The sequence below is a fragment of the Nerophis ophidion genome, linkage group LG11 (genome assembly GCF_033978795.1).
Source record: "Nerophis ophidion isolate RoL-2023_Sa linkage group LG11, RoL_Noph_v1.0, whole genome shotgun sequence".
Classification (NCBI taxonomy): Eukaryota; Metazoa; Chordata; class Actinopteri; order Syngnathiformes; family Syngnathidae; genus Nerophis; species Nerophis ophidion.
Genome location: NC_084621.1, coordinates 18,280,331 through 18,306,195, shown reverse-complemented (window position 1 = coordinate 18,306,195; position 25,865 = coordinate 18,280,331). Strand labels below are relative to the sequence as shown.

Below are 25,865 nucleotides of genomic sequence, written 5' to 3'. Positions count from 1 at the left end.
TTGACCATGTAAGGAAATCTTTGTGCGTAGTGTCTGGAAGTGGAGTGTTTTAAGTCTCGTCTTAAGACCCACTTTTATTCTTTGGCTTTTAACACTACGTGAGTTGTGTGGTCCTCTGTCCTCTGTTGTCCTCTGTGTTTTTTATACACTTTGATATTTTATTTTACTGTTTTAATTGATTTTTACCTTTTAAAATAGTTTTTAATCATATTTGTTTTTATATTGTTTTTATTGGTTTTATTTTTATTCATTTTTTGTTTTATTCAGTCATTGGTGGAGCATAATATTGTTTTTAACATGGCTTTGCAGCACTTTGGAAACTTTATTGTTGTTTAAATGTGCTATATAAATAAAGTGGATTGGATTGGATTGGATTGGAAAACAACTGCTTTAAGTCAGAACTGAATTGTTGGCGTCAAACTAGGTAGTCTTTTCTCAAGTATATGGCTATCTCTTTTGCATTCCGAACTCCCAATTAAAGCCTCTTTTCCTACGAGAAGTGATCCAATCCTCCTGCGAATATCAAACTAAGGGGCCTTATAGCGGCATAGCTCGGTTGGTAGAGTGGCCGTGTCAGCAACTTGAGGGTTGCAGGTTCGATTCCCGCTTGTGCCATCCTAGTTACTGCCGTTGTGTCCTTGGGCAAGACACTTTACCCACCTGCTCCCAGTGTCACCCACACTGGTTTAAATGGAACTTAAATATTGGGTTTCACTATGTAAAGCGCTTTGAGTCACTTGAGAAAAGCGCTATATAAATACAATTCACTTCACTTCACTTATCTTACCATGTGCTCAAAGTGAAAAAACACTATTTAATTCAACTTGGTGGTTTGCTTTCTCCAAAGTGAATACAAACATCCACCATATGCAAAACATAATGTATATTGTTCTTACTTTTGCAAACTCCTGACACATTTTTCACCGTAGAGTTATGGAGTGAGACTGCCTAGAGCTGTGTTTCTTAACCATAGGGTCGCGAGCGCACCATCGAGGGCCGGCAAATCAAATGTGATGATCAGACACCGACCGTTCATGCAGTCTTTGTTTCTTCACTGATTGGTTTTATGGGCTGAAAAGCAGTCGAGGACTCGCCCACACAGTCAGCCTCATCTCAAGGGAGCCCCAGATGTGCATCGTGGTCTTTGAACCTGGGGAGAAAGTCACATTGGAATCATTTATCCCCTTCATGGTCAAAGTACACAACACAACACTGCCGAAGAGAGCTGACAAAATATAAGACTAGATTTGAGGGGAAAAATGCTTAAAACCAGTGAAATGATCTGTGCATGCAGTGAGTTGTTTCTACTCGAAGAGACATCTTGAATTAAGATCTAGAGCTGCCACCTTAACGTGGTAGAGGAGTTAGCGTGTCCCAATGATCCTAAGGGCTATGTTGTCTGGGGGTCTCCCAAGACAAACAGGTCGTAGGTGAGGGATCAGACAAAGAGCAGTACGAAGAACTTTTTGGAAATAAAAGAACAGACTCAAACTTCCCTCGCCTGGATGCGGGTCCCCGGGGCCCACATCCGGAGCCAGGCTCGGATGGCGAGCGCCTGGTGGCCGGGCACGGCCCGAAGAGGAAACATGAGTCCGCCTTCCAATGGGCTCATCACCCATAGCAGGGGCCATAGAGGTTGAGTGTGACGTGAGCTTGGCGGCAGCCGAAGTCAGGGCACTTGGCCGTCCAAACCTCGGCTACATAAGCTAGCTCTTGGGACGTGGAACATCACCACGCTGGGGGGCAAGGAGCCTGAGCTATTGTGGGAGGTGGAGAAGTTCCGGCTAGAGATAGTCAGACTCACTTCGACGCACAGCAAGGGCTCTGGAACCAGTTCTCTCGAGAGGGGCTGGACTTTCTTCCACTCTGGCATTGCCGGCAGTGAGAGGCGACGGACTGGGGTAGTAATTGTTGTTGTCCCCTTCCGGAGCCAGGCCCGAAGTTGGGGCATGTTGGCGAGAGCCTCGTGGCCGGAACTGTCCCCAGGGTGCCCAACCGGGCATGGCCCGAAGAGGCAACGTGGGTTCCCCCTCCAATGGGTTCACCACCCATAGTAGGGGCCATAGAGGTCGAGTGCGATGTGAACTGGGCGGCAGTCGAAGGCAGGGCACTTGGCGGTCTGATCCTCAAGAACATAAGCTAGCTCTTGGGACGTGGAACATCACCACGCTGGGGGGCAAGGAGCCTGAGCTATTGTGGGAGGTGGAGAAGTTCCGGCTAGATATAGCCGGACTCACTTCGACGCACAGCAAGGGCTCTGGAAGCAGTTCTCTCGAGAGGGGCTGGACTCTCTTCCACTCTGGCGTTGCCGGCAGTGAGAGGCGACGGACTGGGGTAGCAATTGTTGTTGTCCCCTTCCAGAGTCAGGCCCGAAGTTGGGGCATATTGGCGAGCGCCTGGTGGCTGGGCCTGTTCCCATGGCCCGAATAGGTAACATGGGTCCCCTCTCCAATGGGCTCAATGCCCATGGCAGGGGCCGTAGAGGAGTACAGGAATGGAGCACATGCAAATGCAAAAATAAAACTTGGTAAAGGAATGGCTAAATCAGGCTAGAACATACTTGCCAACCTTGAGACCTCCGATTTCGGGAGGTGGGGGGTGGGGGGGGGGGGGCGTCGTTAAGAGGGGAGGAGTATATTTACAGCTAGAATTCACCAAGTCAAGTATTTCATATATACATATATATATATATATATATATATATATATATATATATATATATATATATATATATATATATAAGAGAAATACTTGAATTTCAGTGTTCATTTATTTACACATATACACACACATAACACTCATCTACTCATTGTTGCGTTAAGGGTTGAATTGTCCATCCTTGTTCTATTCTCTGTCGCTATTTTTTCTGACCATGCTGAACACCCTCTCTGATGATGCATTGCTGTGTGGCATGCACAAAAGTGCTTTCATCAAATGCACTAGAGTCTGGAATCTTCCATCTCTCCCCAGCATGGCCCAAAGGCTGTCCAGGTCCAATCGCAGTTGCGGCTTGGAACTTACAAGGGTATTTCTTCATCTTACTTGTCGTCGGCGTCGCCACGGCTGTATTGTCCTCGTTCTTCTGCTTTGTCTCCTTGTTGTGTGCGCAGTTTGTGCACTGCACTCTCTAAAAGCCGTAGATGTTATTGTCACACATGCATGTACAGTAGATGGCAGTATTGTCCTGTTTAGAAGTGTCACAACATTGCTGTTTACGGCACACGATGTCAGAGTTAGTTTGTGACGAACCCCAAGATGCAGAGAAGGAGGTAGGCATTGAGTACGAAAACATGATTTAATTAAAATACTAGAACAATAACACAACCAAAAGGGTACAAACAAAAAGCGCGCACAAGGCGGATAACAAACTTTGCTATGAACAAACAACTTGGAAGCAGGGAACAAAAGACAGTAAGCTACAAACCGCTACCAAATATAGCTTACTGCAATGCTGCATTGAGACGACAGGTAGCAACCACAATAATCCAGCACAAACTGTATGGGAAGGCAGGTTAAAATAGGAGCGGGCTGATTGACACCAGGTGTGGCCAGGTTCCAATCAGCCACAGCTGAGGGGAAACAGCGCTCAGGGAGAAACACAGAAAACAGACAAAATAAGAGCACTGACAGGAAATACTACACACACAGATGAAACAAAGACAAATGCATAACCAAACTTTCAGGGACGAACCTGACAGACGAACTGCTTTACGGTAGACAAAAACGTGACTGCTGTTGTTGTGTGTTGTTACCGCGCTTGGAGGACGTGAATGAGACTGCCTAACAATAAACCCACATAAGAAACCTCGCCTTCGATCATTCTACAGTTATAACGTCATTGGGCGGACACGCTGTTTATGTTGTGGGAAAGCGGACGTGAAAACAGGCTGTCGACACATCACTCAGGTCCGCCTGAATTTCGGGAGTTTTTCTGGAGAAAATTTGTCCCGGGAGGTTTTAGGAGAGGCGCTGAATTTCGGGAGTCTCCCGGATTTTCCGGGAGGGTTGGCAAGTATGGGCTGGAATTAAGGTTTTAGAATGGCCTTCCCAAAGTCCAGTTCCTGTCAGGTTTGTCCCTGACAGTTTGGTCTATGTCTTAGTTTTTCCTCTGCATGTGTCTTTGTTTCCTGTCTTTATTTCCTGTCAGCGCTCTTATTTTGTCTGTTTCCTGTTTTTCTCCCTGGGCGCTGTTCCCCCTCAGCTGCGGCTGATTGGCACCTGGCCACACCTGGTGTCAATCAGCCCGATCCCTATTTTTACCTGCTTTGTCCTCCAGTCAGTGCTGGATTATTGTCGCGTCGATGTCACCATTACTTGTCTTGTCGCTTGTAGCTTTGTCTACTTCTGTTCACTCTGCTCATGCCATAGTTCCGTCGTGTTACAGTAAGTGTTTTAGTTCTTAACCACGTTTTTTATCCGCCTCGTTCGCACGTTTTGTTGGTAGCCTTTTGTTCTTGTTTTAGTGTTTAATTAAATCATGTTTTCTTACGCAATGCCTACCCCCTTCTCTGCATCATGGGGTTTGTCAAAAACACGTTCTTACAGTTAAAAGTTTTGCTCGAATTTTAGACCATACCTCTTGACAAAATTGGTGCAGTTCAGCTAAATGTGTTGCTTTTCTGACATGGACTTGTTTCTTCAGCATTGTCCACACCTTTAAGTCAGGACTTTGGGAAGGACATTCTAAAACCTTCATTCTAGCCTGATATAGCCATTCCTTTACCACTTTTGACCTGTGTTTGGGGTCATTGTCCTGTTGGAACAGCCAACTGCGCACAAGACCCAACCTCCGGGCTGATGATTTAGGTAGGTTGTCCTGAAGAATTTGAAGCTAATCCTCCTTTTTCATTGTCCCATTTAAAGCAGCAGTTCTATTGGCAGCAAAGCAGGCCCTGAGCATAATACATAATACTCTCCTGTCTTTATTTCCTGTCAGCGCTCTTATTTTGTCTGTTTCCTGTTTTTCTCCCTGGGCGCTGTTTCCCCTCAGATGCGGCTGATTGGCACCTGGCCACACCTGGTGTCAATCAGTCCGCTCTTATTTTTTACCTGCTTTTTCCTCCAGTCAGTGCTGGCCTCGTGCGCGCCTTTTGTTGGTACCCTTTTGATTTGTTCTTGTTTTAGTGCTTAATTAAATCATGTTTTCTTACACAATGCCTACCCCCTTCTCTGCATCTTGGGGTTCGTCACAAACACATTCTTACAGTTACAAGTTTTGCTCCAATTTTAGACCATTCCTCTTGACAAAATTGGTGCAGTTCAGCTAAATGTGTTGCTTTTCTGACATGGACTTGTTTCTTCAGCATTGTCCACACCTTTAAGTCAGGACTTTGGGAAAGACATTCTAAAACCTTCCTTCTAGCCTGATTTAGCCATTCCTTTACCACTTTTGACTTGTGTTTGGGGTCATTGTCCTGTTGGAACAGCCAATTGCACCCAAGACCCAACCTCCGGGCTGATGATTTAGGTAGGTTGTCCTGAAGAATTTGGAGCTAATCCTCCTTTTTCATTGTCCCATTTAAAGCAGCAGTTCCATTGGCAGCAAAGCAGGCCCAGAGCATAATACATAATACTCTCCTGTCTTTATTTCCTGTCAGCGCTCTTATTTTGTCTGTTTCCTTTTTTCTCCCTGGGCGCTGTTTCCCCTCAGAAGGGGCTGATTGACACCTGGCCACACCTGGTGTCAATCAGTCCGCTCTTATTTTTTACCTGCTTTTTCCTCCAGTCAGTTCTGGCCTCGTGCGCGCCTTTTGTTGGTACCCTTTTGATTTGTTCTTGTTTTAGTGCTTAATTAAATCATGTTTTCTTACGCAATGCCTACCCCCTTCTCTGCATCTTGGGGTTCGTCAAAAACACATTCTTACAGTTACAAGTTTTGCTCCAATTTTAGACCATTCCTCTTGACAAAATTGGTGCAGTTCAGCTAAATGTGTTGCTTTTCTGACATGGACTTGTTTCTTCAGCATTGTCCACACCTTTAAATCAGGACTTTGGGAAAGACATTCTAAAACCTTCATTCTAGCCTGATATAGCCATTCCTTTACCACTTTTGACCTGTGTTTGGGGTCATTGTCCTGTTGGAACAGCCAACTGCACCCAAGACCCAACCTCCGGGCTGATGATTTAGGTAGGTTGTCCTGAAGAATTTGAAGCTAATCCTCCTTTTTCATTGTCCCATTTAAAGCAGCAGTTCTATTGGCAGCAAAACAGGCCCAGAGCATAATACTAGCACCAGCATCAATATTTGCAATTGATCAATAGAGGTTAGAAAGCAGGGTGCACACAACTCTTGCAGATATCTCAGATGGGCTCTGACGAAGATACTGAAATGTCACAAACCATGCAGTGCTCGCATTAAAAGGATGGAAGGTCAATTCACTGCAATGAATTCACCGACTTCTGCCATTTGGGTTGGATCGATGGGCGCGCAGTTGTGCGCACGCACTCTCTGCTGTTGCAGCCTGCAGCCACGCACGCACGCCCGCCTGAGCGCTCATGTTGGCAGGCCGCCCGCCTCGTCTAATTGCAACATCCGCGCTCCTTTTGCCTGCTGGCCTAAACACGGAGGTCATAATCGCGGGATTTAACTTTCTAATTAAGGAGAAAACTCCAGTGGAACTGACTTGTGCGGCTTTAGGGATGTATTCTGACTCGTAAATAAACGCTAGCAAGAGTCAGCTAACTCCATCAAGGTCTTATATACATGATGTAAGTATATATGTCTTGTAGTAACATTCATAATAACATGTAATATATACATGATGTAAGTATATATGTAGTATCTAGTAACATTCATAATAACATGTAATATATACATGATGTAAGTATATATGTAGTATTTAGTAACATTCATAATAACATGTAATATATACATGATGTAAGTATAAATGTAGTATTTAGTAACATTCATAATAACATGTAATGTATACATGATGTAATCTAGTAACATCCATAATAACATGTAATATATACATGATGTAAGTATATATGTAGTATCTAGTAACATTCATAATAACATGTAATATTTACATGATGTAAGTATATATGTCATGTAGTAACATTCATAATAACATTTAATGTATACATGATGTAAGTATATATGTCATGTAGTAAGTATATATGTAGTATCTAGTAACATTCATAATAACATGTAATATATACATGATGTAAGTATATATGTAGTATTTAGTAACATTCATAATAACATGTAATATATACATGATGTAAGTATAAATGTAGTATTTAGTAACATTCATAATAACATGTAATGTATACATGATGTAATCTAGTAACATCCATAATAACATGTAATATATACATGATGCAAGTATATATGTAGTATATAGTAACATTCATAATAACATGTAATATTTACATGATGTAAGTATATATGTCATGTAGTAACATTCATAATAACATTTGATATATACATGATGTAAGTATATATGTCATGTAGTAAGTATATATGTAGTATCTTGTAACATTCATAATAACATGTAATATATACATGATGTAAGTACAGTATATATGTCATGTAGTAACATTCATAATAACATGTAATATGTACATGATGTAAGTATATATGTAGTATCTAGTAACATTCATAATAACATGTAATATATACATGATGTAAGTATATATGTAGTATCTAGTAACATTCATAATAACATGTAATATATACATGATGTAAGTATATATGTAATATCTAGTAACATTCATAATAACATGTAATATATACATGTAGTATCTAGTAACATTCATAATAACATGTAATATTTACATATTTTGATCATTTTAAGTATTAATTTCACAGATGCATCACAACGCTCACTTTCCCTTCAACAACAACAACAACAACAAGAATACTAACCAGGGCAGACTTAATGAGAGACAACAAAGACTACTTTGGGACAAATGATGATCCAGAAACTGCTATTTTTGAGCCTGAATATAAGGAGGATGATCGCCAAGTTATAGACGCTGTGTGCTAAACCGATGAAACTTGAGTCAAACACTAAGCACCAGGTAGCAGCATTGCTAAGTGCTAAACAAGGGCATAATAAAACAATCACTTACTGTACTGTGTCTGCTCTCACTGGGATGTTTATATATTCCCATTCACATGAACAATTCATCACAATCCCCACAAGCGGTGGACAAAAAAAGGTGGACGCAAACAAGCATTTTTCGTGTTTTTCGGGTCTAAGTTGGATGTCAAAGTTGACCAACTTGTGGGTTTATGTCCACAACTTCTACTATTCAGGTGAGAGGTGAGATTGATCATCTGGAATGGACTTTCACTAACTCAGAGGCCATGCAGCGGCTCGATATGTCAAATATAGCAGCATAAGCTGTCCGTGACCACAGCGTCACTAAAAGTAGTTCCTCTGCTTTAGCGCTTATAACAATATTGCTAACACTTGGCTCATATTTAAGTCATGTAGTTGGCGCTTTTTGGATGTCTTTTTTAGAGGGATTTATGGGCACATTAGCGTAAGCTCATTAACGACATTGTTAGCCGCCTCTTACTTGCTGTGTTTTACGACATAGAATGCCTTAGAGAAGGAAAAAACATGCACATGTTTTTGTCTTAGATGTCGATCTGCACCATCCCCACATCTGCGGTCCCCTCCAAGGTTTCTCATTGTTATCCCATTGGGTTGAGTTTTTTCTTGCCCTGATCTGGGATCTGAGCACAGGATGTCGTCATGGCTTGTGCAGCCCTTTGAGACAATTGTGATTTAGGGCTATATAAGTAAACATTGATTGATCTGGCCTGGGAAAGCCTCAGGATCTCGGGGGAGGAGCTGGACGAGGTGGCCGGGGAGAGGGGAGTCCTGGCTTCTCTGCTTAGGCTGCTGCCCCCGCGACCTGACTTTGGATAAGCCACCATACACCATATTGCCAAAAGTATTTGGCCACCTGCCTTTACTCACATATGAAGTTGAAGTGGCATATAGAGGAATTTTCCAAAATGTTTTGGACACTGTTCACTGGAACTAAAAAACAACCCCACACCATAATTCCTCCCCCACCAAATTTCACACTCGCAATACAGTCCAAAATGTAGCGTTCTCCTGGCAACTTCCAAACCCAGACTGGTCCGTCCGATTGCCAGATGGAAGAGCGTGATTCATCAGTCCAGCGAAGTGAAATATATTTATATAGCGCTTTTTCTCTAGTGACTCAAAGCGCGTTACATAGTGAAACCCAAAATCGATTTTTTTTTACATTTTAAACCAGTGTGGGTGGCACTTGGAGCAGGTGGGTAAAGTGTCTTGCCCAAGGACACAACGGCAGTGACCAGGATGGCGGAAGCGGGGATCGAACCTGCAACCCTGAAGTTGCTGGCACGACCGCTCTACCAACCGAGCTATACCGCCCCACAAGAAAGCCTCACCACTGCTCTAGAGTCCAGTGGTGATGTCCTTTACACCACCGCATCCAACGCTTTGCATTGGACTTGGTGATGCATGGCTTAGATACAGCCGCTCGGCCATGAAGCTCTCTGCTTACTATACGTGGGCTAATTGGAAGGTGACATGAAGTTTGGAGCTGTGTAGCCTCTGACTGTGCAAAAAGTCTTTGCACTATGCTGACCCTTTGTGTCAGTTTACCTGGCCTACCACTTGGTTGCTGTTGTTCCCCAAACTTTTCACTTTTACTATGATAAACTTTGGAATATTTAGGAGGGAGGAAATTTTAGGACTGGATTTGTTGCACAGGTGGCATTTTATGACAGTTCCACGCTGGAAATCACTGAGAGCGGCCCATTCTTTCACGGATCATGGCATATTCTGGTTTTGGTTCTGTTTTTGTATCTTGTCTTATGTGACTTCCTTAGTTCCTGGTGGCACTTCCTGTTTTGTTTCATTGCCATGGTTACGTATTAGTGTCACCTGCCTTGTGTTTTGTACGCGCACCTGCCTCCTAATATCTGTCACTATTTAAGCCTGCCTTTGTTTGCCTTTCGGCCTCACAGTGTAGTTTGCTTCCCACGCAACAGGTGACGTCGCTTTCCCGCATTGTGGTAAAAACCCTTTTGTACTCCTTTAGCTTCCATGCTAATTTGTTTGTTTGTTTTCCTAGCTCACATGCTAGCGTCTTTTGTGCTTTCTAGCTCACATGCTAGTTCAGTTGTTTTTGTTTGTTAGTGCCTTCGTGCAAGTATTTTGGTTCTTAGTTTGTTCATTAGTATATAAATAAATCTACATTCTTACCTCAACGCTGTGTTCCATTCCGCTTGCATCCACAAGAGAGCACAACCACAGTTAGAATATATAACAAATTGGACCAAGTTATATTTCTAACAAAGACAAATCATTATTTCTTCTAGATTTTCCAGAACAAAAATTTTAAAATAAATTCAAAAGACTTTGAAATAAGATTTAAATTTGATTCTACAGATTTTCTAGATTTGCCAGGGATTTTTTTTATTTTATTTCAATCATAATAAGTTTGAAGAAATATTTCACAAATATTCTTTGTCGAAAAAACAGAAGCTAAAATGAAGAATTGAATAAAAATGTATTTATTATTCTTTACAATAAAAATGAAAAAAAATAATTGAACATTGATTTAAATTGTCAGGAAAGAAGAGGAAGGAATTTAAAAGGTAAAAAGGTATATGTGTTTGTGGAGACGGTCCCACGGAGCGGCAAGATGGCGGCAAGGAGGCGGAGAATACCAGTAAGCGGCGAGGCAAGGCGTGCAACGCCGCAACGGAGATCAGGTGCGTGGCTCGCACACGGTACACAATTAATGTATCTCCTAACGATGTATAAAAAGGGGAGAAAGAGGAGAGAACAAGGCAGAAGGAGTTGGAGAGACTGCAGTAACGGATGAAGAGCGGAAGCGAGAGCGAGCAAGACGGCGACGACAAAGACGCGAGACAGAGGAGCGAGCAGTTGGAGCGACGCCGCCGCAAAAGACTTCCTATATTTGAAAAAATACAAGAGTCAAACCTGATCAAGCAATGTCCTTCCTTGGTGGACCATGGAACCCGCACAACAGTGAGGTACATTCAGTGTTTAAAAATCCTAAAATCATTTTTAAGGCTGTAATTTTTCTCTAAAATTGTCTTTCTGAAAGTTATAAGAAGCAAAGTAAAAAAAGAGAAGACCAAGTCTTTAAAATATATTTTCTTGGATTTTCAAATTCTATTTGAGTTTTGTCCCCCTTAGAATTAAAAATGTGGAGCAAAGCGAGACCAGCTTGCTAGTAAATTAATCAAATTTGAAAAATAGAGACAGCTCACTGGTAAGTGCTGTTATTTGAGCTATTTTTTGTCATGTCTGTTCATGTTTTTTTCAGTTATGTTCTGTTTTGCTTAAGACTCCATAGTTTTTTGTTTTTCCACTTCCTGGTTTGTCTTATTACCATGCCAACCGATTAGTTTTCACCTTGTCCCCATGTCACGCACCTGTTTTCAACAATCACCATAGTATTATTTAAGCCACAGTTGCCAGGTAGTCAGCCTGGCGACATCACCATCTACTCACCCTTTATCATCTTGCGGCATAGTTCGGTTGGTAGAGTGGCCGTGTCAGCAACTTGAGGGTTGCAGGTTCGATTCCCGCTTGTGCCATCCTAGTTACTGCCGTTGTTTCCTTGGGCAAGACACTTTACCCACCTGCTCCCAGTGCCACCCACACCGGTTTAAATGTAACTTAGATATTGGCTGTCACTATGTAAAGCGATTTGAGTCACTTGAGAAAAGCGCTATATAAAATATAATTCACTTCACTATCCATGCCAATGATCCATGCCCCTTGTTTAGGTCACAGTGAGTGTTATCATTTTTGTTATTCATGGTTCTGCCATTGTGCAAGTTTTAGTTTATGCCCATAGTTTTGCCTTAGTGCAACTTTTTGTTTTTCATAGCCAAGTTTTTGTGCGCGCCTTTTGTTTGCCTGTTTTGTAGTTTTTTATAGTGTCAAAATAAAAAGATGTACTTACATTCATGCCTTGCTCGCGCCAACTTTCCTTTGCCTAGGAAAAACCATCCATGCCCAAGTCCAAGTCGTGACATTTTTAGAACAGGCCAGCGGGCGACTCATCTGGTCCTTACCCCTGGTATAAAATGATATAAAATAGTATAAAATGGAGCAAATGAGTTGTTGACTAATAATCGGTATCAGTATCGACCCTGAGAAAAACCCAAATGGGTCGATCTTTAACGCTGACGCAATGTAACTAAAAAAAACATCAAGTAAATTTGTAAACTTGTAAACATAGCACTTCTTGTTACACTTCAACCATCATTTCATAACAATCCCAGCAATGACAACAACAACAACAACAACAACAACAACAACAACGGCAAGCTGAAGGTATCACTAAGCACCACATGACACACATGGAGGATTTGCAGGATTCTAAACTATAAATGTCAGCTTTTTTTTTAACTCACCTTTCCTCAAACAGGACGATTTGAAACAAAATGTGGGGATTTCAGACGGAAGCAGGCGAGTGCGAGCTCAGTCCAGCTGCGAGGTGGTGTCATCAACGCAACCCCCCCCCCGCCGTGACCTCAATGACGTGTCACTCAGTTTGATTGACATTTTACATGGAGATGAATCCTCAAGCAAGATCACGGTGAATACAAAAAATATATTCCTATTATGAATGGGCTTTTTTGTCCCAGTGACGTATCAGACTGGATACAGTGGGGCAAAAAAGTATTTAGTCAGCCACCGATTGTGCAAGTTCTCCCGCTTAAAATGATGACAGAGGTCTGTAATTTTCACCTTAGGTGCACTTCAACTGTGAGAGACAGAATGTGGAAAAAAAATCCAGGAATTCACATTGCAGGAATTTTAACGAATTTATTTAGAAAATAAGTATTTGGTCAACCATTCAAAGCTCTCACTGATGGAAGGATGTTTTGGCTCAAAATCTCACAATACATGGCCCAATTCATTCTTTCCTTAACACGGATCAATCGTCCTGTCCCCTTAGGAGAAAAACAGCCCCAAAGCATGATGTCTCCACCCCCATGCTTTACAGTAGGTGTGGTGTTCTTGGGATGCAACTCAGTATTCTTCTTCCTCCAAACACGACGAGTTGAGTTTATACCAAAAAGTTCTATTTTGGTTTCATCTGACCACATGACATTCTCCCAATCCTCTGCTGTATCATCCATGTATCCATCTTGGTATTTTTGACCGAATACTTACCGTATTTCCTTGAATATCTAATTAATTTAAACCTTTTCTCACTCCTGCGCTTATTCAAAGTATGCGGTAAAAGTAAGCAGGCGCTAATAATTTTAAACCCACTTCTCACTCCTGCGCTTACCAATGGCATGCAGTAAATAATTGAGTGTGATGAATAAAAATTAATAATAAAAAATTCTCCTGCGTCCGCGGCCCGGTGGTTGGGGACCACTGCTCTACACCATGCTGTCTGCGTGCCTGCTAGACTCATGCATTTCGCTTCCTCTTGTACGAGAATGCAATGCATACTTGGTCAACAGCCATACCTTTTACACTGATGGTTGTGAAATAAACAACTTTGAAACTCTTATTAATATGCGCCACACTCTGTGAACCCACACCAAACATTTCTGGAGAGCATTGGCTCAGTGGCACATTATAAACGCAGCATAGGGATTACCCATAATGCCGTGTATCCGTGACTCTTGGCTGTATTATACACACGCCCCCAATTCGCCCACCTCAACCAACGCACGGAGAAGAGGGGGCGGGGTTTGGTGCCAGCGAGTGTATGGTGTAGCCAGGAGTCGTGGATGCATTGCATTCTGGGTAAGTGTTATGTTGCGTTTATAATGTGTTACAGAGCCAATGTTCTCCAGAAATGTGTTTGGTGTGGGTTCACAGAGTGTGGCGCATATTATTAAGAGTTTTAAAGTTGTTTATATCACAACCATTAGTGTGATCTGTATGGCTGTGGAACAAGAGCCCTGATTTACACACAGTTATATTATGCTTTTACTACAAAGCCACGCTGTTCAAACACCTGCAGAATGTGGCTTGGCATGGTCTTGCTGAAATAAGCAAGGGCGTCTATGATAACAACATATCAATCAATCAATCAATCAATCAATCAATCAATCAATCAATGTTTATTTATATAGCCCTAAATCACAAGTGTCTCAAACGGCTGCACAAACCACAATTGAGCCCACATAAGAGCAAGGAAAAACTCACACCCAATGGGACGTCGGTGACAGTGACAATGATGACTATGAGAAACCTTGGAAAGGACCGCATATGTGGGCAACCTCCCCCTAGGGGACCGAAAGCAATGGATGTCGAGCGGGTCTAACATGATATTGTGAAAGTCCAATCCATAGTGGATCTACAGTAACATAACAGTGACAGTCCAGTCCAAAGTGGATCTAATGTAGTAGTTAGAGTCCCTTTCCATAGTAGAGCCAGCAGGAAACCATCCCAAGTGGAGGCGGATCAGCAGCACAGAGATGTCCCTAACTGATACACAGGCGAGCGGTCCATCCTGGGTCCCGACTCTGGACAGCCAGTACTTCATCCATGCGCACCGGACCAGACCCCCTCCACAAGGGAGAGGGGGACAGAGGAGAAAAAGAGAAGAAACGGCAGATCAACTGGTCTAAAAAGGGGGTTTATTTAAAGGCTAGAGTATACAAATGAGTTTTAGGATGAGACTTAAATGCTTCTACTGAGGTAGCATTTCGAACTGTTACCGGGAGGGCATTCCAGAGTACTGGAGCCCGAACGGAAAACGCTCTATAGCCCGCAGACTTTTTTGGGCTCTGGGAATCACTAATAAGCCGGAGTCTTTTGAACGCAGATTTACAATACAATCAGTAAGATAGGCTGGAGCTAGACCGTGTAGTATTTTATACGTAAGTAGTAAAACCTTAAAGTCACATCTGAAGTGCACAGGAAGCCAGTGCAGGTATATATATAAGTATATATGTATATAAAGGTATATACAGTATAGGCGTAATATGATCAAACTTTCTTGTTCTTGTCAAAAGTCTAGCAGCCGCATTTTATACCAACTGTAATCTTTTAATGCTAGACATGGGGAGACCCGAAAATAATACGTTACAGTAATCGAGACAAGGCGTAACAAAACGCATGAAAAATGATCTCAGCGTCGTTAGTGGACAAAATGGAGCGAATTTTAGCGATATTACGGAGATGAAAGAAGGGCGTTTTAGTAACGCTTTTAATGTGTGACTCAAAGGAGAGAGTTGGGTCAAAGATAATACCCGGATTGTTTACCGAGTCGCCTTGTTTAATTGTTTGGTTGTCAAATGTCAAAGTTGTATTATTAAATAGAGGTCGGTGTCTAGCAGGACCGATAATCAGCATTTCCGTTTTCTTGGCGTTGAGTTGCAAAAAGTTAGCGGACATCAATCAATCAATGTTTACTTATATAGCCCTAAATCACTAGTGTCTCAAAGGGCTGCACAAACCACAACACAAACCACTACGACATCCGTCGGTGACAATGATGACTGTGAGAACCTTGGAGAGGACGAAAGCAATGGATGTCGAGTGGGTCTAACATGATACTGTGAAAGTTCAGTCCATAGTGGATCCAACACAGCAGCGAGAGTCCCGTTCACAGCGGACCCAGCAGGAAACTATCCCAAGCGGAGGCGGATCAGCAGCGCAGGGATGTCCCAAGCTGATACACAGGCAAGCGGTCCATCCTGGGTCCCGACTCTGGACGAGCGGTCCATCCTGGGTCTCGACTCTGGACAGCCACTACGTCATCCATGGCCATCGGACCGGACCCCCTCCACAAGGGAGGGGGGGACAGAGGAGAAAAAGAAAAGAAGCGGCAGATCAACTGGTCTAAAAAGGGGGTCTATTTAAAGGCTAGAGTATACAAATGAGTTTTAGGATGAGACTTAAATGCTTCTACTGAGGTGGCATCTCGAAATGTTACCGGGAGGGCATTCCAGAGTACTGGAGCCCAAATGGAAAACGCTCTATAGCCCGCAGACTTTTTTGGGCTCTGGGAATCACTAATAAGCCGGAGTCTTTTGAACGCAGATTTCTTGCGGGGACATATGGTACAATACAATCGGCACGATAGGCTGGAGCTAGACCGTGCAGTATTTTATATGTAAGTAGTAAAACCGTAAAGTTACATCTTAAGTGCACAGGAAGCCAGTGCAGGTGAGCCAGTATAGGCATAATATGATCAAACTTTCTTGTTCTTGTCAAAAGTCTAGCAGCCGCATTTTGTACCAACTGTAATCTTTTAATGCTAGACATGGGGAGAACCCAAAAAATAATACGTTACAGTAATCGAGACGAGGCGTAACAAAAGGCATCTAAACTGACCTCAGCATCATTAGTGGACAGAATGGAGCGAATTTTAGCGATATTTCAGAGATGAAAGAAGGCCGTTTTAGTAACGCTTTTAATGTGTGACTCAAAGGAGAGAGTTGGGTCGAAGATAATACCCAGATTCTTTACCGAGTCGCCTTGTTTAATTGTTTGGTTGTCAAATGTTAAAGTTGTATTATTAAATAGAGGTCGGTGTCTAGCAGGACCGATAATCAGCATTTCCGTTTTTTTGGCATTGAGTTGCAAAACGTTAGCGGACATCCATTGTTTAATTTCATTAAGACACGCCTCCAGCTGACTACAATCTGGCGTGTTGGTCAGTTTAGGGGCATGTAGAGTTGGGTGTCATCAGCATAACAGTGAAAGCTAACACCGTATTTGCGTATGATATCACACACAATTCATAATCATGTAAAATATTGATATTGCAATGATAGTTTTTCTACAATTACAATAAAAAAACGGTTGAAATAAAAACTGTTTGGTGACTTTGCAGACTGTGATTTTAAAATGTGTGGCGTGTGAAAATGAGGATCAAGTAGAAGACAGCAGAGACAAAATTGGATTTCAACATTTGATAAAGTGTGGAGATTACAAACACCAGGCAGCCGCGCTCATTAGAGATTACATAATATTGTGTGTGTGTGTGTGTGTGTGTGTGTGTGTGTGTGTGTGTGTGTGTGTGTGTGTGATTGACCTGTGGAAACTGTTGGGGCGGGGGTTGTTATGTCGTGATGATGATGTCACACTAAACACAAAAAAGGGTTGACTTCATGCATACAGTATATACTTTTATATATACAGTGATGGTCAAAAGTGTACGTACACTTGTAAAGAACATGATGTCATGGCTGTCTTGCGTTTCCAATCATTTCTACAACTCTTATTTTTTTGTGATGAAGTGATCGGAGCTTCTTTTATGAATTTATTACGGCTCTACTGAAAATGTGAGCAATCAAAAGTATACATACAGCAATATTAATATTTGCTTACATGTCCCTTGGCAAGTGTGGAGAGGCGGAGCGGCAGGGCATGCTGGAGCCCGGCCCAGGATGGCGGCAAGGAGGCGGCGGATGCGACCGAGCGGCGAGGCGGGGCGTGCCGGGAGCGACGCCACGATCGAGTTCAGGTGCGTGGATGGCGCGCCTGTACACAATCGGTGAATCTCCTCTCGCTTTATAGATGGGCAGCAGCAGAGGAGGGTGGGGCAGAAGGAGATGGAGAGCCCGCAGCAGTGGATGAGGAGCGAAAGAGACAGAGAGCAAGACGCGGCCGACTGAAGAGCGGACCGGAGAGCAAGAGACGAAAGCGACCAAAGAGCAAGCTGCAGAGGGAGAGAGAGCAAGACGGAGACGACGAAAACTTTATTGAAAAATAAACAACAGTCAAACCTGAAAAAGAGATGTCCTTCCTTGGTGGTCAGTGGAACCCGAGCGACAGCAGCGTGAGTCGTTCACAGCAAAAGTTTCACTGCAATAAGGCGCTTTTGGTAGCCATCCACAAGCTTCTGCTTACATTTTTCACCACAAAATTGCTGCAGTCCAGCTTAATGTGTTGCTTTTCTGACATGGACTTGTTTCTTCAGCATTGTCCACACCTTTATGAGAGGACTTTCCTCCAAAAGGTCTTATCTTTGTCCATTTGATGTCAGATGAAACAAAAATGGAGCTGTTTGGCCACAATACCCATGCTTTGAGGAGAAAAGGTGAGGCCTTTAATCCCAGGAACACCAAACCTACCGTCAAGAATGGTGGTGGTAGTATTATGCTCTGGGCCTGTTTTGCTGCCAATGGAACTGGTGCTTTAAATGTGACAATGAAAAAGGAGGATTAGCTCCAAATTGTTCAGGACAAGCTAAAATCATCAGCCCAGAGGTTGGGTCTTGGGCACAGTTGGGTGTTCCAACAGGACAATTGTTGTGTTTTAGTTTTTACCCAGCCTTCTTTTTTTCTGCACCTGTTTTCAGTGTTCCGTGTTTCATCCCCAGCAAGGGGCGGACCTTGTGGCACACCTGCTTAAAATGAACCTGGCAGTATTTATGCTCGTTACCAACAGCTTGGCCTTGCCGGTTATTTTTCTGCCGTACTCCCGTCGTTCCTGCATCCGCTTCACCAGATCTGGTATGTTTTCGCTCCTTGTCCTGTATTCCCTAACCTCCTGTTGTGCTTATCTTCCAGTCCTCCTGAGGTAAAGGGGTAACCTTTGTTGGACTTTTGCCCTGCCCAGTGCGCTCTGGTCTTTTTTGCCCTGCCAACCACTGAGGAACCTGTTTTCGTTTGTTTATTCATGGTGTGCCCTTCTGCCCCATCGTCTTTTGTTATCCTTTTTGGACTGATTAAATATTACCCTTTTTTGTAATTTAACCTTGCCTTCCGTCTCTGCATCCTGGGGTCACATCCTTGACCAATTCTTAACAGACAATGCCATCAAAAGTGGTAAAGGAATGGCTAAATCAGGCTAGAATGAAGGTTTTAGATTGGCCTTCCCAAAGTCCTGACTTAAAAGGTGTGGACAATGCTGAAGAAACAAGTCCCTGTCAGAAAAGCAACTCATTTTGCTGAACTGCAGCAATTTTGTGGTGAAAAATGGAAGCAGAAGCTTGTGGATGGCTACAAAAAGCGCCTTATTGCAGTGAAACTTGCCAAGGGACATGTAAGCAAACATGAACATTACTGAACGCATACTTTTGATTGCCCACATTTTCACTAGAGCCATAATAAATTCATAAAAGAAGCAAACTTCGTCAATCAATGTTTATTTATATAGCCCTAAATCACAAATGTCTCAAAGGACTGTACAAACCACTACGACTACGACATCCTCGGAAGAACCCACATAAGGGCAAGGAAAACTCGCACCCAGTGGGACGCCAGTGACAATGATGACTATGAGAAACCTTGGAGAGGACCTCAAATGTGGGCACCCCCCCGCCCCCTCTAAGGGACCGAAAGCAATGGATGTCGAGCGGGTCTAACATGACACTGTGAAAGTTCAATCCATAGTGGCTCCAACACAGCCGCGAGAGTTCAGTTCAAAGCGGATCCAAGACAGCAGCGAGAGTCCCGTCCACAGGAAACCATCCCAAGTGGAGGCGGATCAGCAGCGTAGAGATGTCCCCAACCGATACACAGGCGAGCGGTCCATCCTGGGTCTCGACTCTGGACAGTCAGTACTTCATCCATGGTCATCGGACCGGACCCCCTTCCACAAGGGAGGGGGGGGGACGGAGGAAAAAAAGAAAAGAACCGGCAGATCAACTGGTCTAAAAAGGAGGTCTATTTAAAGGCTAGAGTACACAAATGAGTTTTAAGGTGAGACCTAAATGAATGTTTTTTGTGAGCAACAAGTATGTGCTCCAATCACTACATCACAAATAAAAAAAGAGTATTTATATATATATATATATATATATATATATATATATGTATGTGTGTGTGTGTGTGTGTGTGTGTGTGTGTTTGTGTTAAATATATTTTTTTCATCATTCTAGCTATAGTGTAAAGGGGGGCCCTTACAACCTACTAACCAAACGTGGGTCCACACAAAGTAGGCAAGACATTTACATGTGTGTGTGCGTGTGTGTGTGTGTGTTTTTGTATCAATCAGAAGGACTTTGTAGCGTTTCATAAGTAGCTTGCCAATTACTGGTAGTAGTAGTCGTACTAGTAGTAGTAGTAGTAATAGTATACTACAAGTCTTATACTGCAAGCGGTAGTTGATAGCCAATCGTAAAGAGCCAAGGATCAATGAGTCATCAGGAGCGGTCAATCATTGTCATCCGACAAGCATTTATCAGGCGAGAAAGTGTCCGCCCATTTAATCAAGGCAAGGATAGCCAGGACGGCCAAGTCTTGTTTGTCAGTCGCTTAATGAAATGTGATTATGCTAATGAAGTAAGAGCATGCCAATGAAATAGGAGCATGTTAATGAAATGTGAGCATGTTTATGAAATGTGAGCACATTAATGAAATGTCCATCCATCCATCTTCAACCACTTATCCGGAACCGGGTCGCTGGGACCACAGAGGACAACAGAAACCCCCATACTTCCTTCTCCAGAGAAACATTAGCAACTTCCTACTGGGGCATCCCCAAGCATTCCCAAGCCAGAGAAGAGATGTAATTCCCCGATCTGGTCCTTGGCCTGCCGTGAGGTCTCCTCCCAGTGGGACGTGGAACAAGGACCTCCTGAGGAAGACGCTGGTGAGGCATGTGCAACAGATGCCCCAACCACCTAAGTTGGATCCTTTCCAAGAGACGGATCACCGGCTCTACTCCGAGTCTCTCAGGTGACTCAACTTCTCACCCGATCTCTAAGGGAGATGCCAGCCACCATTCTGAGGAAGCTCATTTCGATGTTATTCTTTCCGTCATGACCATATAGGTGAGAGTAGGAATGTAGATAGCTCAGTAGACCGAGAGTTTCTCCTTCTGGCTCAGCTCTCGTTTGGTCACAACAGTGCGGCAGAGAGACTGCAAAACTGCCCCAGCTGCTCCCATTCTGCAGCTGATTTCCTTCTCCATCTTTACTTCACTCGTGAACAAGACCCAGAAATACTTCAACTCCTCCACCTGGGACGGAGCCTCGTTCTCTACCTGGACTGTACCAACCATCGGTTTCCAGCTGAGAACAATGGCCTTAGATTTGGAGATGCTGATCGTCATTCCAGTCACTGAACACTGAGCTGCGAACTGATCCAGTGAGAGCTGAAGTTCACGAACCGACGGTGCCATCAGGAACAGAAAAATCTGCAAACAGCAGTGACGTAACCTTTAGATGGATAGATAGCTAGACACAGCAGACAATGTTTCTGCACTAATCATTTATATCCTTATAGTCCTGCTGTTGGATTGCCTTCAACTCATCAGTTATTATTTCATTTATCTGGAAATTATTTTTGCTTCCACATTATTATTTATATATATAAAGACCGTATTCCCCTTAAAGTTGGAGAAGACCCGATATAGTCCCAAAGTCCCAAAGTACCCCAAAAAGGACCATGTTCCCCTTAATGTCCCAAAAGACCCCATTTTGTCTCAAGGTCCCAAAGTACCCCAAAAAGGACCATATTCCGCTGAAGGAACGAGAAGACCCCAAAAGGTCCCAAGGTATCTCAAAAAGGACCATATTCCCCTTCAGGTCTCAAAAGATCCCATATATCCCCAATGTCCCAAATTACCCCAAAAAAGACCATATTTCCCTTAAAGTCCTAGAAGACCCGATATAGTGCCAAGGTCCCAAATTACCCAAAAAGGACCATATTCTGCTGAAGGAACGAGAAGACCCCAAAAGGTCCCAAGGTATCCCAAAAAGGACCATATTCCCCTTAAGGTCTCAAAAGACCCCACATATCCCCAATGTCCCAAACTACCCCAAAAAAGACCATATTTCCCTTTAAGTCCCAGAAGCCCCGATATAGTGCCAAGGTCCCAAAGTACCCAAAAAGGACCATATTCCACTGAAGGAACAAGTAGACCCCAAAAGGTCCCAAGGTATCTCAAAAAGGACCATATTCCCCTTAAGGTCTCAAAAGACCCCATATATCCCCAATGTCCCAAATTACCCCAAATAAGACCATATTTCCCTTAAAGTCCCAGAAGACCCGATACAGTCCCAAGGTCCCAAAGTACCCCAAAAAGTACCATGTTCCCCTTAATGTCCCAAAAGACCCCATTTTGTCCCAAGGTCCCAAAGTACCCCAAAAAGGACCATGTTCCCCTTAATGTCCCAAAAGACCCCATTTTGTCTCAAGGTCCCAAAGTACCCCAAAAAGGACCATATTCCGCTGAACGACCGAGAAAACCCCAAAAGGTCCCAAGGTCTCCCAAAAAGGACCATATTCCCCATAAGGTCTCAAAAGACCCCAAATATCCCCAATGTCCCAAATTACCCCCAAAAAGACCATATTTCCCTTAAAGTCCCAGAAGACCCGATATAGTGCCAAGGTCCCAAAGTAGCCAAAAATGACCATATTCCGCTGAAGGACCGAGAAGACCCCAAAAGGTCCCAAGGTATCTCAAAAAGGACCATATTCCCCTTAAGGCCTCAAAAGACCCCATATATCCCCAATGTCCCAAAGTACCCCAAAAAAGATCATATTTCCCTTAAAGTCCCAGAAGACCCGATAAAGTGCCAAGGTCCCAAAGTACCCAAAAAGGACCATATTCCGCTGAAGGCCCGAGAAAATCCCAAAAGGTCCCAAGATATCCCAAAAAGGACCGTATTCCCCTTCAGGTCTCAAAAGACCCCACATATCCCCAATGTCCCAAATTACCCCAAAAAAGACCATATTTCCCTTAAAGTCCCAGAAGACCCAATAAAGTGCCAAGGTCCCAAAGTACCCAAAAAGGACCATATTCCGCTGAAGGCCCGAGAAAATCCCAAAAGGTCCCAAGATATCCCAAAAAGGACCATATTCCCCTTCAGGTCTCAAAAGACCCCACATATCCCCAATGTCCCAAATTACCCCAAAAAAGACCATATTTCCCTTAAAGTCCCAGAAGACCCGATATAGTGCCAAGGTCCCAAAGTACCCAAAAAGGACCATATTCCGCTGAACGACCGAGAAAACCCCAAAAGGTCCCAAGGTATCCCAAAAAGGACCATATTCCCCATAAGGTCTCAAAACACCCCACATATCCCCAATGTCCCAAATTACCCCCAAAAAGACCATATTTACCTTAAAGTCCCAGAAGACCCGATATAGTGCCAAGGTCCCAAAGTAGCCAAAAATGACCATATTCCGCTGAAGGAACGAGAAGACCCCAAAAGGTCCCAAGGTATCTCAAAAAGGACCATATTCCCCTTAAGGCCTCAAAAGACCCCATATACCCCCAATGTCCCAAAGTACCCCAAAAAAGACCATATTTCCCTTTAAGTCCCAGAAGACCCGATAAAGTGCCAAGGTCCCAAAGTACCCAAAAAGGACCATATTCCGCTGAAGGACCAAGAAGACCCCAAAAGGTCCCAAGGTATCCCAAAAAGGACCATATTCCCCTTAAGGTCTCAAAAGACCCCACATATCCCCAATGTCCCAAATTACCCCCAAAAAGACCATATTTCCCTTAAAGTCCCAGAAGACCCGAAAAAGTGCCAAATTCAGGGAAACCTGCGAAACAGGCTTGTAGGGATGATATAGCCTCTGTGATTGTTCCTAACCTAATGTGAGTGTATATATATATATATATATATATATATATATATATATATATATATATATATATATATATATATATATATATACATATATATATATATATATATATATATATATATATATATATACATATATATATATATATACATATATATATACATATATATATATATATATATTGGTCTGCAAGATGGCGGCGCCCGGACGGGCTGCGACACTGCGGTGCTCTTGCTAAAGATGGAACATTTGGCGGAAATGCCGGACAGTTCTGCAGACTTCATGGCTGGCTCGCATCGTGGTCACTCCGTGATCACGTACGACCGCCAGACACTTCTGGATATGGACACATCGGGCCGTTTTGGACTGATAGACGCGGGCGTGCTAAACATGCTAACTAGCATAGGGATACATCGGCGGCTACATCCAGCGGCCTGTGAAGCAGCGGAGTCTAGTAGCAGCGGGGGCCGTCTACGGAGCAGACGCCAGCGGTGTGATCGGAAACGCGGATGTCGAGCGGGGCTAAAAACAAAGCAGAAGGCTAATCCCCACAGAACACCACTTCCCTCCACCCTGAAGACGGATTTAAATAAGGAATGCGAGACTACTGGTCTGGGTAAGGAGTCAGTTAAATTAGAACAAGTTTTTTCTGCTTTGAGTGTTTCAGAGTTGGACATGTGTTTTACTGAGGTGGCTAACTATGATGCGTGCAGTTTATCAAAGCAACAAACAAACAATCGGAAAATCCCCGTTAGTGAGGTGGCTAACCATGATGCGTGCAGTTTATCAAAGCAACAATCAAACAATCGGAAAATTCCCGTCGTATCAATTCCTAGATATGGTCGTAATTATACTGAATGCACTGGGCATAATAAACACAACATTATTAATATTGCTACTACGGATAATTTGATCAAAAATTCCCTAAAACAGCCCACTACCTATAATATAGGTTTTTTAAACATAAGATCATTGTCTCCCAAAACGTTGTTAGTTAATGATATCATCAGAGACAACAATCTTAACGTCATCGGTCTCAGTGAAACCTGGCTTAAACCAAACGACTTTTTTGCGCTAAATGAGACATGTCCTCCTAACTTTACACATGCGCATATTGCCCGTCCGCTTAAAAGGGGTGGGGGGGTTGCACTAATATACAACGAAAACTTTAACCTTAACCTTAGTCCTAACATAAATAATAAATATAAATCGTTTGAGGTGCTTACTATGAGGTCTGTCACACCGCTGCCTCTACACCTGGCTGTTATCTACCGCCCCCCAGGGCCCTGTTCGGACTTCATCAATGAATTCTCAGAGTTCGTTGCTGATCTAGTGACACACGCCGATAATATAATCATAATGGGGGACTTTAATATCCATATGAATACCCCATCGGACCCACCGTGCGTAGCGCTCCAGACTATAATTGATAGCTGTGGTCTCACACAAATAATAAATGAACCCACGCATCGCAACGGTAATACGATAGACCTAGTGCTTGTCAAGGGTATCACCGCTTCCAAAGTTACGATACTCCCGTATACTAAAGTATTGTCCGATCATTACCTTATAAAATTCGAGGTTCAGACGCATGTTCGTCAAACTAATAATAATAATAACTGCTATAGCAGCCGCAACATTAATACGGCCACAACGACAGCTCTTGCTGACCTACTGCCCTCGGTAATGGCACCATTCCCAAAGTATGTGGGCTCTATTGATAACCTCACTAACAACTTTAACGACGCCCTGCGCGAAACCATTGATAACATAGCACCGCTAAAGTTAAAAAAGGCTCCAAAAAAGCGCACCCCGTGGTTTACAGAAGAAACTAGAGCTCAGAAATTATTATGCAGAAAGCTGGAACGCAAATGGCGCACGACTAAACTTGAGGTGCACCATCAAGCATTTAGTGATGGTTTAATAACTTATAAACGCATGCTTACCTTAGCTAAAGCTAATTATTACTCAAATCTCATCCACCGCAATAAAAACGATCCTAAATTTTTGTTTAGTACGGTAGCATCGCTAACCCAACAAGGGACTCCTTCCAGTAGCTCCACCCACTCAGCTGATGACTTTATGCAATTCTTTAGTAAGAAAATTGAAGTCATTAGAAAGGAGATTAAAGACAATGCGTCCCAGCTACAACGGGGTTCTATTAACACTGACACGATTGTATATACGGCGGATACTGCCCTCCAAAATAGTTTCTCTCGTTTTGAGGAAATAACATTAGAGGAATTGTTACAACGTGTAAATGGAATAAAACAAACAACATGTTTACTTGACCCTCTTCCAGGGAAACTGATCAAGGAGCTCTTTGTATTATTAGGTCCATCAGTGCTAAATATTATAAACTTATCACTTTCCTCGGGCACTGTTCCCCTAGCATTCA

The 25,865-nt window shown here is 43.1% G+C and overlaps 1 protein-coding gene across 6 annotated transcripts in view; it reads right to left on the bottom strand.

The window, feature by feature from the left end:
* The window catches only part of kcnj14 (potassium inwardly rectifying channel subfamily J member 14), a 41,370-nt gene extending 28,859 nt beyond the window's left edge, over positions 1–12,511 (bottom strand). For 5 of the 6 annotated variants that reach the window (XM_061915229.1, XM_061915232.1, XM_061915234.1 and 2 more), the window contains exons 1-3: positions 12,413–12,511; positions 11,959–12,072; positions 1,030–1,150 (exon numbers count right to left, since the gene is read on the bottom strand). The gene's annotated coding sequence lies outside the window, so the exon portion shown is untranslated. The remainder of the gene's footprint in view (positions 1–1,029; positions 1,151–11,958; positions 12,073–12,412) is intronic. The other variant, XM_061915231.1, reaches the window with a different exon arrangement.
* Positions 12,512–25,865: the final 13,354 nt, after the last annotated feature.